At 37.1% G+C, this 18785-nt stretch overlaps 1 protein-coding gene across 3 annotated transcripts in view; it reads right to left on the bottom strand.

Moving 5' to 3' along the window:
- The window catches only part of LOC131438667 (diacylglycerol kinase 1), a 332489-nt gene that overhangs the window by 304681 nt on the left and 9023 nt on the right, over positions 1 to 18785 (bottom strand). For 2 of the 3 annotated variants that reach the window (XM_058608831.1, XM_058608833.1), the window contains exons 2-3: positions 6062 to 7161; positions 1475 to 2008 (exon numbers count right to left, since the gene is read on the bottom strand). The gene's annotated coding sequence lies outside the window, so the exon portion shown is untranslated. The remainder of the gene's footprint in view (positions 1 to 1474; positions 2009 to 6061; positions 7162 to 18785) is intronic. The other variant, XM_058608832.1, reaches the window with a different exon arrangement.

Here is an 18785-nt window from a genome sequence, read left to right as displayed (position 1 = left end):
ACTGGTCCAGCATAACCAAAAACAGTTTTTATGACCATCAGGCCCGTGCGCAGGAATCATCCATGGGGGGGGGTTTCAAGGGGAGAGGTGGGTGTCCAAAAGGCGAAAAGGTGCCTCATCCACTATAATGACAATGTAAAACGAATTCTGACAGGCTCGTGCGCAGAAATCATTAAAAGGTGGGAGGGCCGGGGGGGGGGGGGGGGGGGCAATTTTGTCGAACATTTTTTAGCGAAAACGATAAAAGAAATAGTTCCCCTGCATGTGAGTATTGGGCTTTACTCTAGAGAAAAGATGCGCGTTATTGAGAGCGGTGGTAGTCGGTACTTCGGGCACGCACTATACAAATGCGTAACATCGATGACTGCATTTCCAGTAACACTTGACAGAGAGTGGGAAAGGCACTAAAATTTGAAAAAGAAAGTTGCGTCATCCACAATATTGAAACTGTAAAAAAAATTCTGAAAACGTAGTATGAATTGTCAAGTTATTTGCACTTTAATATAATAAGTACTCCATTGTTCATGAAACTTAATTTTAAAAAAATTCAGTAATTGAGTGCAGTGTGCTTACGACACGTTTTGCTCGCTAGTAAAACAGACACTAACTATGGATGGTTCTAAACCATGATCATGACAAATATGAAGGAGACACATTTTCAAATTGCAGAGAAATTTTGAATGAATTTGATCATTGTATTTTAAATGTCATCGTAATCGGTCTTGTGCCCACACAGCCCTGTTATTTTCTGCACTCGTGTGTTTCACCTTATTTTGGCACCGTTACAGTTCTGCAAATGAAACAAAATTCACACAATATATCAAATAGTACGTGTGATTATCAATATTCGGAAGTGTGGAAAAAGCATTTCAGTTTTAATCGTATCCACGTCACCCAGTTATGTCTCTGACATTACCCATTCGTCTTTTATTTTAAGAGAATCTGATATGAGTTTATTTGACCCTAGACTATCATGATCTGCAAACTAGAGAAATTAATTGGTAAATTAAAGAATTAGCTACTCATCACATGGTTACTTATGAAAAAAATACTCTTGAAATTGACATCTCCATGTTCGATCTCGACGAACTGAGTCGAACGATATACGATACACGGCTTTTCAGGCCCCGATTCAAATTTCAGTTTTCACTGTGATTGCATAACCTTTCTATATGAGAAATATTAAAAACACATTAACACAGCTAAACCGTCCGTATATCGTTTTTATGTCTGCTCTATAGCAATTTATCCCCGAACCTTCCTGGGTCACAATCGATTGATTTACCGTATCCAGCGAACGGTTCTGAAATGATTGACCATGCGCCACTCGCTGCATGTCCGTGTCTGTCCACACAACAAATATGAAAATAAACGTTCCTTCGTTCCGGCTGCCAAGGTTGCAGTAGTAATAAAATTTATTGTTCAACACGGGCCAGATTAAAACTGACGATAAAAAAAAAAGTTAAAAACTCACCTGCGGCTGATGATTTTCCTCGTGACTGTAGAGTTGCTGTACCAGCTGTTGATGTTGTGTTCTGTTTCGAAGGTTTCGCGATATACGCTAATAGCTTGTTTTTTTTTTGTTTTTTTTTATTTTCCTTTCCAGCAGTCTTTGCTCACTATCAAACAACTTTCGCCAGATGAAAGACGTTACACAAACCGTACCGTGACGGCGGCGATGCAGTGAAAATGAACCGCTCACTCACTTTGCAATTTTCCACTTTCCACCAATGCACCGCCAACCGTGTACGCATAGGTACTTTTTACCAATTTAATTTTCCTACAACCGTCGGCTGGTTAAGACAAACACAAGCCCTAGAAAGTCCTTGGTTTTGCACCAAACTTGTTCAGATCTGGATGTCGTTTTTCTCTGGCACAAACACTTTCATCAGCAGATATCCGGGTGTTGACGCAAGTGAAGGGGAAAAGTTTTCCATTTCGAGTTTGGACCTAATCTCTAGACTCCGGTGACGGGTTGCACGTGTCTTTCCGAACCGATGATGAAATCCTACCGGAGTGGAAAAATAAGGTCATTAGTGTTGGAGGAGTGCTATCGGATCAGCTGACAGGGACAAATAGTTATTTTTCCCGTAGGATAAATTTTGTTTGATAGAAGTTGAGTGCTAAATGTTTGGACAGGACGGCACGGTCCATCACGTGGCTCTGTTCAGACAGATTCGAATCAAAAGTGTGGCTATCAGCATGAATCAATGGGAGGAAATAGATTTCTAGCGGAACTTTGGTCATCAGCCACAAAGTCAAGCGAAAGTTAATGTTTCAAGCGAATAGCTATTACTGATGCAATCAGTAAAGAACAATATTGTGATTAGAGTTGCAGGATCGGATAAGATTTAGGATACATGTTAAAGTTTTTCAAAGACAGTAGCACAGCAGTAGGAAATAGATGAGAAAAGTACAAGGGAACTATTGTCAAAATCATTGCAAAAGTTTGTTTTAAATATTCAGGCAGCAGTATTTGGTGCTCCATATAAACTTATTTGTCATATAATGAGATGCAAATTCAAAATACAGAAAATAAAACCGTACAAGTTGAGCTGTACGATTTAAACAGACTTTCAATCACAATGTCCCTACTGATCGGAAATATTTAATGTTCTGTGAAGAGGTCTTTTCTTTTTAGAGCTCCAAACACACACACATTAAATATTATTGCCGCGGCGGACGGCGCATAAAATAAATCTTTAAAAGGTGAACTTACTGATGTGCACAGCATTACGAACTGCACACAAGCTCTACAACACAACACATGATTTGAACACTACTACTCAACATCGTAAACTGAAACAATTATTCAAAATTTGATGGGTTTGAGTAGATTTTACTCAGACTATGATCTCTCTCGCATTTAATCAACCGCATTGTGCTGTTCAGAGCGTTTCAGATTCTCGGAATATTTTAATCAAATTTTAGAATGCAAGGAGAAATTAATTTTCATTTCCGTTTCTACATACTGTTTTTGAAACTTTCAACCATCAATCATTGATGATATTAATAGAAATTTCGTGCTTTAAATTATGCTGAATGAGAAACTTTTGGTGAGAAATCTCACATAAGGGTATCAAAATCGTTCAATTTTGTCTTCAAACACGATCGATTTTTAATCACTTTTATGAATTTTTTTATTTGGAAGTAAAATTACTCGAACTATGGTTTCATATATTTAAATAGCTGAAATAATTGAAATATCAATCACAGAATACACATAAATTTATAGTTTCCTCCTTCAGTTTTCATTTTTAATACTTTACTCCAGTAATAATTCTATTCATTCGAACTTGCTCACTACCAACAGCGAAGACAATGAAACAGTTAGACTACTTGGCACTTGAAACTGAGCAAGCAAAACTTCAAATGACTAGGTACAATTATTCATTTGACGATGAATTCTGGGAACTTCACTTGAAAATGGCAGCACAAGTCATATGAATTTGTAACGATATGCTGACGATCAGTGGCCATAAATTTCATTTGCATCTGAGATCATTCGATTGAAAATTAAATTCTACCGCGTACGGTACTTCATAGATGGCGGTACCCTGTAGATGGCGAAAAATGACATTTTAAATTGTTTCAATATTTTTTCCGGTTTATCGGCATTGAAACGTAAGTGTTTTGGAAACGGATTGAGCTAGTGAAATTTGTGGCCATTTCTATTCAGTATATTCCTCCTCATTGAATTGACTTTTGCTGTGATGCTCAAATCGACTCACTGGATCCATTGTCAATTGAATAGCCAAGCCTAGTCATTTGAAGTTTTGCTTGCTCCGTTTCAAGTGCCAATGAATCTAACTGGTTTACTGAATCAGCCGTCGGCGGTGAACATGCTCGAATGAATAGGCATGAACATCAACTCGATGACAGAAAAATTTGCGGCTGGTATAATAACAAAATGTAGCTGTTCGCGTTTGAGTTTCCAATTATCTCCAGCAAGTGTAAATCAATAATATTCGATTTTTTGGAATGCATTGATGCGTCTTGAAAAGTATTCAAAATGAAATTTTGAAAAGCAATTAAATGTTCACCAGGAGCTCATTTGATAGACACTTTATCAGTCAATTCAAAGAGATATATGTTATTTCAAGGCAATACCTGACGACGCACAGTGGGAAAAAATCTATGAAAACCCGCAAAGAATTCTGTAACCCTTGAACTAATTGAGATAGGTCAACAAACTAAAGCGTTTCTTATGTAAAAATGTTCAAGGAATTCAATGGAATGGTTTACAATGGCCGCACAAATCGCAATCCTGCTCGTTTTACCCCAAATGTACAGCAGTTTTGGGATTTCCTATAACATTCGCTCTGTAACTTGAAAAGAAATTGATTGCGGTATTGTGGAATAGCCTACTTTTATGTAAAAAAGAGTCTGGAGAATCGATTAGAAGAACACACACTTGCTGCACGAAACGTTTTGGTGGCTATTTTACCCCAATTCCTCCATTCCATGAGATCCTTACTGTAAATTGTCCTTAAATCTTGGTAAAACTTCTTGCAAGTTTGCCAAATCTAGCTTATCTTATGTTAAAAAGTCTGGAGAATCGAATGGAAGAACCTACACTGGCCGCACGAAACGTTCTGGTGGCTATTTTACCCCAATTACTCTATTTCATGATATCTTATTGTACATCGTCCTTAAGACTTTTTCTATAAGATAAGCTAGATTTAGTAAACTTCCAATAAGTTTTACCCCGATTTAATACAATAAGATATCATGAAATGGAGAAAAGGGGTAAAATAGTCACTAGAACGTTTCGTGCGACCAGTATAAGTTCTGGCATTCGATTCTACAGACTTTTTTACATAAGATAAGCTATATTTAGTAAACTTCCAATAAGTTTTACCATGATTTAAGACCGATTTACAATAAAATACCATAAAATGGAGGAAATGGGGTAAAATAGCCATCAAAACGTTTCGTGCGGCCAGTGTAGGTTCTTCCATTCGATTCTCCAGACATTTTTACATTAAATCAAGCTATTTCAGTAGACCGCACTCGATTTCTTTTCAAGTTACAGAACAAATACTACAGAAAACCCTAAAACTGCTGGGCATTTGGGGTAAAACGAGTAGGATGGCGATTATTCCATTGAATTTCTTGGATTTTTTTTTTTACATAAGAAACACTATTGTTTGTTGCCTTTTTCCATGATTCCCGATTTCTTTGCGGATTTCCTGGGTTTTTTCCCACTGTGCGATGGTTTAACTGAGTTTCAATTGACAATGCAAAAACTGAAGAACTGAGTGCTGCCCATTCCGTGCGTAAATGCGAGCAATATATGTGTTTACTGTGAAGTCTAGCACAGCAAACTGATCGGCTATGTATAGTCACATTCAATTGAATGAAATGGAAGAAATTTTACGGCACTGCCTTATTTTAATTTCATTCGTGGATATCTCCATAACGTTTACGTTCAGAAGAATAGGAAAGGTTCTTATTTGTCTATCCTTGCTTTCGCTAAGTTGGCCCATAAACTAGATATAATTCTCAATAAATTGACAGCAGCAGCTGAAGATCATTTTGCACATGAAAATCTTACTAAATCTCAAGTTTATCCGCAGTTTAGAGCAACGACTATCACGAACATTGTCTATTGTACGCACATATTGGCAAATGACTACTGAATCAAAATATCATCTGAAATAGCAGCACGATTAGTAAACGTACAGATGCAACTTTTAGATTTTTAAGTATAAATCAACAGCCGCTAACTACTCGACTACGCTTCGTATGTTGCAGCTCCTGATACAGCCGACAGCCGAACGAAAGCTCAAGCAGATGACAACCTTAATTAAAAAATGACATCCGCGAATGATCAATTTTGAATTTATCATTCTACAATGAAGATATAGCAAATTTGAAAATGCCTGACTTCTTTGCAACATATTTTTCATTAACGAGTATAAGAGTAAATCGCAGGATCGTTGGTCTGTTCTAATAACTTCTGTAGGTTTGTCTCGTCAAACCCGCAAAACAAAGAGAGTGATGAGAAGTCCAAATTGAAAGATGACTCTCAAACGGCGTGTGGTTTGTTTATACTCACCGATATTGAAAGCCAGCACCCGACGGGTAGATGTTTTCAGTACAGGAAAAAAGTAGACACGGTCTGTCACAGTTTGACAGGCTGTTTTTATCTCTTCACATTCACAACAAACACGGCACGGAAATACAATTCAATGTTTGCACAGCGTTATCGAATTTTCGCTTTTGATATACGATCGTGGTATTTATCCATAGCTGAGAATTTTTTTGTTGTTTCACTCGGTATTTTTTAAACGGTTAAAATTTGGACCATTAATTCATAATTTTACCACCGAACCATTAATTTCCCGATTATATTGGTGTGCACCGTACATTTATCCATCCAAATTTAATTCGTTTTTTTTTTCGTTTTGGCGACACAGAAAGCAACACCCACTGTTATGAAACAATAACAACACGATTGAAGCTCCTATCTGCTCACAACTTCTTTCTTTTCTTGGCAGTAATCCTCAACTTAATAAGATTTTCGACTGTAACAATAAATTACACATTAAATACCTCACTTTGTCACGGGCACTGCCAGTAACCCAAACGATCGCCCACGAAACGTTCTTGTGTTCAAAACAGTATCCAAGTGGACGGAAAAGATGCTTTCCTCACACTACTGCACTAATTCGCCAAAGCCAAACACCAACGGAGATGCGGGAGATGAATATTGAACCTAACTCACTGCGATCACGAAAATCACTGATTCGGTGGTGCAACTAACAAACTGTGAAACACTTCGCTACGAGTGAGTACACTCACACCTTCCGACCGTGTTCGAGCACGCACGTTGATGAGTGGCAATCCGAAAGATATTTCTCTCGTCGTCGGCAGCTCTCGTTTCGTCGCGGTTCGAGTTCCTTCCTAGTTAGAGCATCTTTGCAACCGTGCGTTGAACACCACGTCGTTGTGGGTTGAGAGTTGACGATAGGCAAAATAACTGGAGAACTTTCGATGATGGCCCCAGCTGCTACTGCTTCAGATCCGTGTCGCGCACGCACGCACGCACGAACGTAAACACAATTATTGTACTTGGTTCCAATCCGTTGTCGGAATCACTCATCAGTATGCTTGATATTCCACAATCAATTTGTTCGGCTTGAAGGCACTGCGACACTGCAAGGAACCAACAAGGAGATGCGATTATTGCTATAGTTATTGGTTCGGTTTCAAATTAAATTGTACACCGTATGGCGAGATTTACCTCCTGTCTGTATCAGCTTATTCGAATCGACAACATAGTAAATGGTTTTCAATCCACTTTGTGGTGTAATGGTGCCTTTCTCATGTTACTCATATTCTTAGTTGAGAGGTTTCACCGGAAATCATGATTTTTTTTTCCTTAATTTCGTTTATTTTTATTTGGCTCAAATTGCATAAGTATTCTTCATTAACAAAAAGTGTAATTTTTATCATCAGTTTGCTATTCTAATTTAAAGAAGGGCCTAAGATTATTTTTTGATATACTATAGCTGACAACTGATGAAGTATTTTCTTTACTTTTTGTCTTTGACTCATCAGTGTATAACAGTTTATGTTGAACTGTTATTCCGTCTAGCAATCCAACATAAACCGCAGTGCAATGTCTTTACTGACGTGCCGAACGAAAACGCGTTTTCGGCTATTTCTGGCCGATTTTTGTTGGACTGCTAGGTGGCATAACAGTTTGATATAAACTGTTATGCACAGATGAGTCAAAAACGAAAGGTGAAGAAAATACAAAACGATTATGTGGAGAAATAAGGTTAACCACTAAACTTATTATGCTATTAATGGACCAAAAAGTTGAAGTCCCTTAAACATGGCTAAAGTTTTGAAAATTGCTTAAATATATTTCTTAAATGTTCGCCGATACGATTTTGTGTAAGAACGAACAATTTTCAATGCTTCCGTTCTCAAGATACAATGAATTTAAATTAACTATTAACATACTGGAAATCTTCAACTTTCGGTCGTTTTTGAATGAATTTCGTTTCTTGTTAACTTAGAAGCTTTTAACTTTTTTTACAAAAGAGTAAATAGTATTTTTAATGATATGTGTGAAGTATTTCGGTTAAATAGTAATTTAATATGATGTTAGGTTGTGTAAAATAAGAAATTTCATCACATTTTCAATTTTTCTAAAAGAAATTTGTTTTGGTACAGTTATCATTATACTAACGAGCAAAAAGTACAACTGGTAAACGTTATTCTCTCACTGTTGAAATTTTTATTTTCGATTGAATTTCATATTTCTTTATCTCAATTTGATGCATAAACATTTTGTAAATCGATTGCAATTGAATCGTGATCTTGTTATTTTGTAAATATATATTATTTTTGTCCATCAAATTTTGCTATACAAAAAGTAATACTGGTTATGTGCTACACCATACAAATTATCATACAAATCGATGTAATATTTTCGCAGAAGACTCTTTTCGAAAAGTCGCAAAACTGATTGAATTTGCTAAGTATAATATTTCACACAACCTAATACCACATAAAATTACTATATTACAGAATTACTTCAAGCATAGAATCAAAAAATTATTGACTCTTTCCGGAAAGAATGCTTCTAAGTTAACAAGACTCGAGATGTTATTCGAAAACGACCGAAAGTTGAAGATTTCCTAAGCAAAGCCTAGATATTACATTCCTTCTGTTTTAACAGACTTTGCAGCCGATTCATAGAGTACAGAATCATTGCATAGCTGGTTCTACGATCCTACTGCCACTAAGAATCCTTCAAAGTCGGACCCGAACATACGACAACTGGCTTGTAGGACAAGCTCCCTGTGCATTAAACCGCCATCCTATATACCAATCTTTACGTTTCGTCTTAGACTCGTCAGTGCAGAACAGTTCAAATTGAACTACTTAGTGCAAACTTAAACAGTTCAATTTGAACCGCTTAGCAGACGTAAAGTCAATGCTATTTGCAAAACACTTTTTCAATCTTTTCTGACGTGCCGAACAAAAACGTCTTTTTCGATTAATACTGGACGATTCAGGTAAGCAGGGTTGGTGATTGCCGAAAATTTGACAGAAGCTGCTGTGTTGCTATCTATATTGTATACAACATTTTCAATCCGGTAGAAGATGCTACAAGAACTCGAGTCTCTCAATGCATGAACCGTGAGAGACTTTTGCAACATTTTTTCGCTCCATTTCATACTCAGAGTATTTCACGCCCTTAAAAAAAATTTACAGTCTGATAATGATCGTTGCTGTGTGGAATTTCCCAAGAGAGAATCGCAAGTTGACAATTACCGCAGAAAATCGAGTTGATGATTCAACTTGATGATTCTAATACTAGGTTGCAATATTTCAAAACCCTTGTGCAGAGCATTCACAGACATTTTCATAGATACAACTTATACAAAGTTTATATGCACATAGTTAGAATAAGCGGCAATAGTAACATGATTCTATCGCAATTATCAACTGCCTGTATACAATCGGATCGCGAAACGAGAATAAGCGACCGTTTGTTGCTTCAGAGAAGATGCCCACAGCAGTGTGCTAACCTTCGATTCTCAGAAATGTTATCGAGAGAAATTCGCTCTCGCACTGGTGTCGATTCTATGTTAAATGAGCCATGCCGGGTTTTTGTTGTTGCGATGATTTTCGTCTCTCTTTGATGGCACTGATTCAATCGTTGAACAGTTTCCAGTGAACGTTCTTTGATACGATAAAAGCCATCCTTGCAGGTAAGGTTATTTAGGGGTTATCCTAAGTTTGTAATTAGGGCTTCGGTGCCAATTGAAAAAGTGTTTTGCAAATAGCATTAACTCTACGTCTGCTTAGCGGTTCAAATTGAACTGTTTAAGTTTGCACTAAGCTGTTCAATTTGAACTGCTTCGCACTGACGAATCTAAGACGAAACGTAAAGAAAAGTAAAAACGGAAGAAGACTCTCTCCAAAAGATCCGAAAAAAAATTGTTCAAGACCATTTCGATTCAAAGTTTTGCGTTTTTTCACAAAATCCTGTTGAAATTGCTTTCAAAATTACATTTGAACAATTTTCAAAAATTTAGTCATATTCAAAGTACTAAACAACATGACTGGTTGTGAAGCAATAAGAATCCATATGAATCGGATAACAAACTAAGCTGAACGAACTGAAATGGAGCATCGAGAGCAAATGGGCGATAGATCCGTGTGCCGTCGTGCAACGTTAGTGCTTTTGAACAATTGAAATTTAGATGACTTTTATTTGCTACACGGACAACGAAATTCTGAGTATAGGGATATAATCTTTAAATTATTCAACATGGTTCACGATTTTGGACCATTTCGAAACTTTTCACAGAATTACTATCACTCTTTTTTTACATTTTTTCTTAGCTAAATTCTCAACAATTTATATCAATTTCATGAACTATGAGCTGTATTTTTAAATTTCGTCCTCGACTCTTCAGTGTGTCAGCAGTTAATGTTGAACTGCTAACGCTGCCTAACGGTTTTGCAAACACCATTACTTTGTTCGTCTGCTTAACGGTTCATGTTAAACAGTTCGGTAGCGTTAGCAGTTCAGCATAAACTGCTACAGCATTGATGAGTCGAAGGCGAAGCGTGAAAAATAAGAAGCTAATTATGTGCACTATACCTAAACCGGTACAAAACTCCTTAAATAACTGCAAAGTTATAACAATCTGTAAAGCTAGTTTGTTTCGTCCGAGACGACGGGTCAAATCAGAACGGGTATGTACACCTAGTATAAATTTGGGGGTAAAAAATATTTTTTTTGCCCTTCAATGCAGAGATGCCAGATCTGTAGATTTGTCTGTAAATCTGCAAATTTCGTACATATTTTTTTTGCTTTTTTTTACCCCATCCTGAGCTATAATGCAATAAGCTTCATAAATTATCAGCTACAACATATAAAAAATACCTTTTTGAAAAAATTGAAAATAAATGTTATTTTCAGAACAAAACTTTTTAGTATTATTTTTAAATTTTCATGTAATTTTTGCTTAGACCCTTCTCAAAAGTAACGCTGGATGTGAAATGTCAGACTGATGGTGCATGAAAAATTAAAAAAAAAAACAAAACTAGTCGACTTTCGATTTCATATGGAACTGCTTATATACAATACTGTGGAATTCTCAAAAATGTAATTGTTTTTGATTCTGGAAAAAAAACAAAAAAGTCATTGGTATCAAACAGTAAAACCTACGAATTGAAACTGATCTCAAATCGGATGAGCCATCACTGAAAAAAACGAAGAGAATTCCACTATTTCAGATACACTCGGAGTCGGAATCCGGTTTAGTCGTATGGTCATAAACTAACATGACCGACCAATTGGAATTATTTTGGAGTCCAATTTAGATTTTTTCACGTTTGTGTCAAACACTCATTTAATTCCAGAACCAGAAGTCGGATCCAAATAATACGCAGGATCAGAACTTGAAATTGTCACGCATTAAACCGTTTTTGAAAGAAATGAAAGTTCTCTCAAATTCCACTATGAAGAATTTCGACCATTTCGTTATAATACTAACGTAATAGTGACATACCGATACTAGTATTTCAAATTCTATTTGCAGTCTTCCTCAGTGTATCAGTTTAGAAGTCTGTTCCTAAACTGATACACTGAGGATGAATGCAAATAGCATTCGAAATATTAGTATCTGTATGTCACTATTACGTTAGTATTATAACGAAATAGTTAAAATTCTTCATAGTGGAATTCAAGGAACTTCCATAAAGAGTGTCTAAAATATGATAAATCGAAGTAATTACACTCCAGAACCTCTTTGGAAACCCAAACTACTATAGATACGAACACCAACAGGTAAAAATCATTGTAAATCTGTCATAACCGATTCTCGAAGCTTTGGTTGAATATCGACATTGCACAGTATCCTATTTTCACTGAAAATTGAAAATGACTGAAAAAGCAAATGAAAGAAAGAACAAAATCTGAAGTCCTGTTCCGCTTATGTTGTTGAATGGACATGGATCTCGTTCTCATCATTTGCAAGCGAAGCTGAGAGTGACATTTATTTCTCGTCATTTTCGTCTATGTTGAGTCAATGAATATGACTTCCAAATATGATCTACACGGATCTAAAAGCTGCATTCGACAAAGTCAATCATGACATTCTGCTCGCCAAACGTGCAAAAATGGGATGCTCGTCTGGATTCTGCGACTAGCTAAAATCGTACCTGTTGCAACGAGAATTATCTGTCTGCATTAGAAATAGTTCTTCTGACTGCTTTTTCAACTGTTCAGGAGTTCCGCAGGGCGGCACACTGGGTCCATTGCTCTACTCACTATTTGTCAATGATGCAATTTTCCTCTCACTATTTGTCAATGAGCGTGGAGGAAAATTGTTTTTCGCAGATGATGTCAAAATTTATCACGTCGTTCGTAACCAAGCTGATTGCCGAGAACTGCAGAACCTCCTGTACATCTTCAACGACTGGTTCGAACGTAATGGTCTCGTGTGTCGCCAAATGTTCTGTAATTAGCTTTCGAAGGACCAGGACTGCAGTTCCATTTGATTATAACATCGCTGGGACCCCGCTTCAACGTGTCGACCACGTTAAGGAACTTGGTGTCGTCTTGTATGAAAGGCTTACATACGTTCGGCACTTCTCAACTACGATCGACAAAGCGAATCGTCAACTTGGATTCATGTTCAAGATATCGAGTGAGCTCCGTGATCCGCTTTGTTTCAAGGCCTAGTATTATTCCTTGGTTCGCTCGCTGCTTGAATTTGCTTCTGTTGTCTGGAGTCCCTATCAGGAAGTGTGGAGTGCACGTTTCGAAGCTGTGCAGCGCAGATTCGTCAGCTGTGCACTGCGGTACCTGTCATAAAGTGACCCACGTAACCTGCCACCGTACGCCGACCGCTGTCGTTTGCTGGGTCTCGACATCCTAACTGATAGAAGGAATGCATAAAATGCTACCTTTGTTGCTAAAATCTTGCTTGTTGAGTACGATGTGCCTGACTTGCTGGCTCGAATCAACCTATCAACCTCCTGCCCGCTCACTTCGACCGAGGACTCTACTGTTTGAGACTCCGCAGTTCACAAACTACTCTCTCTAGCTGCGTCAATTCGTCACTTCAACGAGGTCTCGGAGCTCTTCGACTTCAATCACACTTCTAACAGTTTCCGTCGGCGTCTACTATCAGTCCGTCCGTAATTTTAATTTTATTACTTGACCACTATGTATTTATTCTTGTTGTTTGTTCGTTTTTAGAATTAGACAGTTCCATTAAGACCATGTTGGTTAGATGGACGAAATTTAACAAAATAAACTAATAAAATGACTTTTATTACTCAGGAGTTTTGTATGGGACCACACGACCGTTACTTTAGGACTAAGTTTGTGAAAATTGGTTAAACTGTCTCTAAGATACTGAAATAAATTTCAAATTTTGAGAATTTTATAGCTGCTTTCGATACTTCCGAATCCAGAATCCGAGAACCGATATAGCTAAATCCGGATTGTTTCACAATTTGACATGATTTTCAATGTTTGTTAGTTTTGAGCCCAATTTTTAATTCTTGTTTAAATTTGAAATTTTAACTACTTGATCCTAATGTCAAACCCGGAAGTCTCATCCAGATATAGTTCAGCAGTTCTATATGACATTTCATTCAAACCTACTCAAGTAGCAATTAAGACTTGTTGTAATTGGCATGTTTCACAATTGCTGCAAAACGTTTATTTTTGTTGGATATGTTAGACAATTGATTTCACAGGTTTTTGTAACAAATGTGAAAATTAACGAGGAGGATTTCTTCGAAAAGAACATCAATCCACCAAACTGATCACAATCCCAACCAATCGAAAAATATTGAGCAGTTGTCCAACAGTAGTTCGAAGAAGAGTGTGAAAATGACTCGGGATGCGAGAGAGACAAAGAGATGGAGAGACAAAATGGCCGCTCAGGTTAGCCAACAGAGTATTCAAAACATAATGAATGGCATTCGAAGAAAGGCTCGAGATTTGGATAAAATCAAATCGGATTAATTTTGTTACCTTCAAAGTGCAATAGAAAACTTTCATTTTAAAAGTACTCATCATTGTTATTTCATCAACTTGGTTCCGAGGTAAACTAATTATTTTTGTGTCCAGATATTAAATGATTCAAGATTCAGTCATAAGTATCGAGAAAGAGGATCGGATTGAGATCCATTCTACTCTGCATTCGAATCATAAAATCAATGGTCGCCTATAGCAAAACCATCTAGACCAATTTTAACAGTTTCATCAGCTTATATAATCTTGAACGTTTTATCTTCGGTGCCATCTCAGGGTTTCACTGTTTCGTTGATGAAATTGACAACAGTCGGACCAATTTTCTGCTTTACTTCCTAAGCCGTTTCAAAACCTCCCGGTGATTTACCGGTTCAGTGATGCAACCCTTTTGCTGTTCGCTGCTACTTTATTGATTTCCCCATTCTACACCGAACATTAAAGCTGTTGAAGCTGACTAACGTTTCAACATTTGATTCCCTTGAAGCCTTGAAAATGCATTCCGCAATGAAAAGCCTTCAATCACAAAAAAAATCATCCGTTCAAAACTTTTTGAATATGAAGCACAGTAGAATTTTTAATTATGCATAATTTATAGTTATTAAAGAATAGCATAGCATCAAGCTCGAAAGTGTGAATATTTGCTTAAACCAACCCAGTGGAGTAATGATCTCTTTCTCATTCACCCGTATCGATTCTATGTGTCAAATTGATACAAAATGGAACTTCAAACCTGTGTGTATAAAAACCTCATAGGAAGAAAAGAAAAAAAAAGTGTTGAGATAAAAGCAGTTCATAAAGCCGAGTTTTTTTGGTTTTAAGTGAGAATTTAGCTCGTTTCGATAGCATATCGATACCAAGGAACCTTTTTGTTTTAAGTTTTGAGAGACGGATGCAGGTATTATCTAACCTACATTGTTTTACTATAACTTTTTGTTATTTGTTTTAATGGTTTACTTAGCGCTATATACAAATAATACATAATCATGATTTTTTCCCTCTAATGAGATGCTCTGGCCGAGGGTGGGGGTTTGCAGCTTCTCCACTATCCATACCAGACGAACTAGGCTGTGGTGCCCAAATGAACACTAGAAACGTTGTAAGATAGCTTGTAACCCAAGCGACAGGTTCCTTTGCTGTAATCAATTTGCAACTAAAGTTACGAGTATCTTCTTTTGCAAGTTCACCAGAAAATTTCACTTTTGGGCGAACATATGCTTTTCCTGGTAATCAGTCAATCATTGTGTCGTGCGTCTGAGCCGTATCGGTATTTTGTCATCCTGCCAGCTGCTTCATTAATTTTAACTCCTTTTTTGAATAAACTTTGAAGAATTTCGTGTTGTATCAGTTTCGGTTCTGGCCCTGCTTTCCTAAGTAATCTTCGATGTTCGAGGCGATACAAACGATTATTACTTTAATTATCTTGAATTGAAATTGAAATGTTTGGTCTACTAACAAAAGCTCTGAATGTTTCTATCTTTGTCGAGGTTACGCATGATAAGATATTATGAAATGTACAAACAATATTCAAAAAATGCCCTCAATCTACAATCTTGAAAGTGGAAATAAATGCTTTGTTTTTTGCATCCGCATAATCTAAGAATGTCTAAGCAAATATAAGGCATTCTACCATGTAATCTAATAAATTTAACATGCAACTAAACTACTAGGTGTGCAGGTTATGGACGATATTGTAGCAAAGAGGACATGATTCGGTCATCATATGGTCAAATCACTGCAAAAGAGATAAGATTTGATTAGTAGATCGAGTAGATCTTCCATAGATCAAAGCGTACTGTTTGTTCTAGTATGGAAAATGCCTGTCAAGTTGGCATATGCAGAATATGAAACATATTTTTTTTTGCCCAGACATCACCTATGCCACCATTGGTGTGCATCCTACAGATAAGCCCTGGGACCGTGACAGCATCATTCAACCTGCCTCAAGGTTGTGCGAGTCGAACACTAACGCGACGATTGCTCGACAAGTTTTGAGATATGGCAACATTTGCTTCAATACGTCAAGTCTGACATCTGCATCATATAGTGGCGTGTGTTGAATGCGTATGCGTACACTGAACATTTAGACATTCGAGTCTACTTATGCTATTTATAATGAGTTTAAAAATTCTATCCAGCGGCAAATAAAATTATCACAACTTTTACAGTAGTTTATCTCAGAACTAGTGTACCGATTTCAATTTTGGTGATGAGACACGGTGCAACTAGTCATGTTTTGAATACTCCTTTTTGGTCGTCGCGCAATCCAGGACGAATTTTGTGAAATTCAATCTTTTTTTTTGTTTTGATGCCAAGTCTACCAAAAATGAGAATAATTGTACCGTAGGAAGAACTAAACATCTGTCGCAGGTGTCAGTTATGGGAGGTGACTGACAACAAGCAATGGTCCTACGAATCGTAGTTAAAAATATACATTTTCATTTACTGAATATTCTTCACCTTTATTGGAGTATATCACTGAAAATCAATGTGATATAACCAGGTGAAGCAGACCAGTTGGCTTGCTTTCGTTGGTAACCAAAACTTTGTAAACAATTCAGTATGACGACAAATATGTAAAATAAACATGCTCGAATTAAATGTTTGAACGGTGTGACGAAAGCAAGCACGTGGTTTTTAGTTTCACTTGGATGGCTGAAGCAAGGTTAATTACACTAACACAAAAGAGTTGTGTTCAACCCACCTGTTTCTATTTCATTGACTAAAATCACGGCTAAATCAATAACTAAAATCCCTTTTTTTTAGGAAAAAAATTTTTATTCAAGCCTGTTTGCGGACAAGCTTTGCGTGGCCGATTTAGCTGAGTTTTTAGCTAATTTTTTTTTGTATTGGATCTCGTTGTCACCCTTTTTCTAGGGGGAGAGGAGCTTCCATTTTCCTCCTGCGAGGATTGAGGGGCAGTTTGTTCGTGGTTCGTCTCGTCATCCATTGCCGTGGTATTGTTGTTGATTTCGTTGCTAGTTGCTGTAGATGTTGTACATTGTTTGCAGTTGCTGGTTGGTTGGATGGTAAGTTGTAAACTGCAGCTGGTGTACTTTGTTCTATAGGGGATACGTTGGATGGTTTCGTTGAAGGGGATGCTTCAATGTTGCTGGTGACTGCCATAGGTGTACTGGGGTTGCTTAGGGTTGGTGTGAAGGAAGCACCGTTGTCCTTTGGTGTGGTTGTCTCCTTATCCAGTTTATCACATGGCTTACTGTAATGAACAGCTTTTTGGCAATATTGACATGTGGCCATCTGATTGTCATAGGTAACAAGTGTTTTGCACGGGATTCTTGTATCCTGATCGAAAGTTACATAAGAAGGTATAGGCCTTTTCAAGCGCATGCGTAACAAACGTACGCCATTTAGAATACCGGGGAAAAAGTTCTTCCATTTTTCTTTTACGATAGAGAGAATCTCTCCGTATGGGGACATAGTTTTACGAATATAAGGATCGATGACGCTTGAGGGAAGATCATGCACACGTACTTCTATAGCACTATCTTCCATATGTACTGGAATGTTGTACTTAGTGTTCTCGTGCTCCACATAATGCACATTATTATTGTATTTTGCGAATTGAATTGCATCCAACTCTTTATAAAACTGGATGTAAACAACATTATTAGTCTTATTGCATTGAAGTAAATGCACACGTTTAATGTCAAGATGCATTTGCTCCTTAAGCAAACCTTCAAGTCGAAGGACGAATTTTGCACTGCCGGAAGTCAACAATAATTGTATTCTTTCGTACCGGCGGTAGCTTTTGTTAGTTTGGTTCACTCATTTTCGAGGTCGTTCTATTGTTCACTACACAATACTGTACTTGGTTTCTTTCGTCCCGAACGTAAGCGGTTTTGTTTTATCGACTGACTTGGATGAGATGTGAAAGCGAACTGAACTAAAATCCCTTGATTACTACAACAACAAAATTAGGCTTAGAAGTAAATTCAATTCCATTCATCCTGAATTAACTCAAATGCATTACTAAAGACTAAAGATACTGCTTTACTAACCTTTATCATTACTGCTTACTAGAGACTCGGGTGGCTAAACACAATTTTAACAAACTTAGGCTTGTTTGAACTTTGAACTACTTTTAGGCTGTGAATCAGATTCAAACATCCATTGACTGACACTTCCGGTTCTGAAGCTAAATGGTTTAAGGTTCTACTTACAATCTCAGAAAAACAGTCATTGTTGAAAAACGCTAAAGTAGCTTCCTCCGCTACTGCTTGATGAATCTTCAAGAAAAAAATATATTTCTCCTCTGAATTTTCTCTCGACGACTGCACAGAAAACTGCTTTTGCGTTTTGCAACAATGGCCGTTTAATCTAAGATTGTAAATTACCTCTTACGTAACGTAACCGAAAAATCGAGAAAAAAAATTCCGTCCGCACCAGAAAGTAATCAGTTATCAAGTTCAAATGATACTTTTGGATTACTTACGGATGAGGTGTTGTCACTTTGGGTTGAGACACTCTAATTCATCATATTACATAATTTCTGAACCGGAGGTCAAGTGCCAATGCATTGAATAGAGGAGGCTCTAATCGACGGATGAGATGATTAAGAGATCGATTACCTTTTCGAATGATAATCTCTGAGGATGAAAGTAAGGTACACAAAAAACTTATTGAATGATTAATTAAATTGAGCAAATAAATGACACTTTCTTATGGTACTCATATTGTAAAGAACACAAATATTACGAACAAGTAGATTGAAATAAAGTGAGTATGAGAAAAAAATAAT

Source organism: Malaya genurostris, chromosome 3 (assembly GCF_030247185.1).
Source record: "Malaya genurostris strain Urasoe2022 chromosome 3, Malgen_1.1, whole genome shotgun sequence".
Taxonomy (NCBI): Eukaryota; Metazoa; Arthropoda; class Insecta; order Diptera; family Culicidae; genus Malaya; species Malaya genurostris.
Note: the sequence above shows the minus strand (reverse complement) of the source record. Positions and strands in the feature narration are given on the sequence as shown.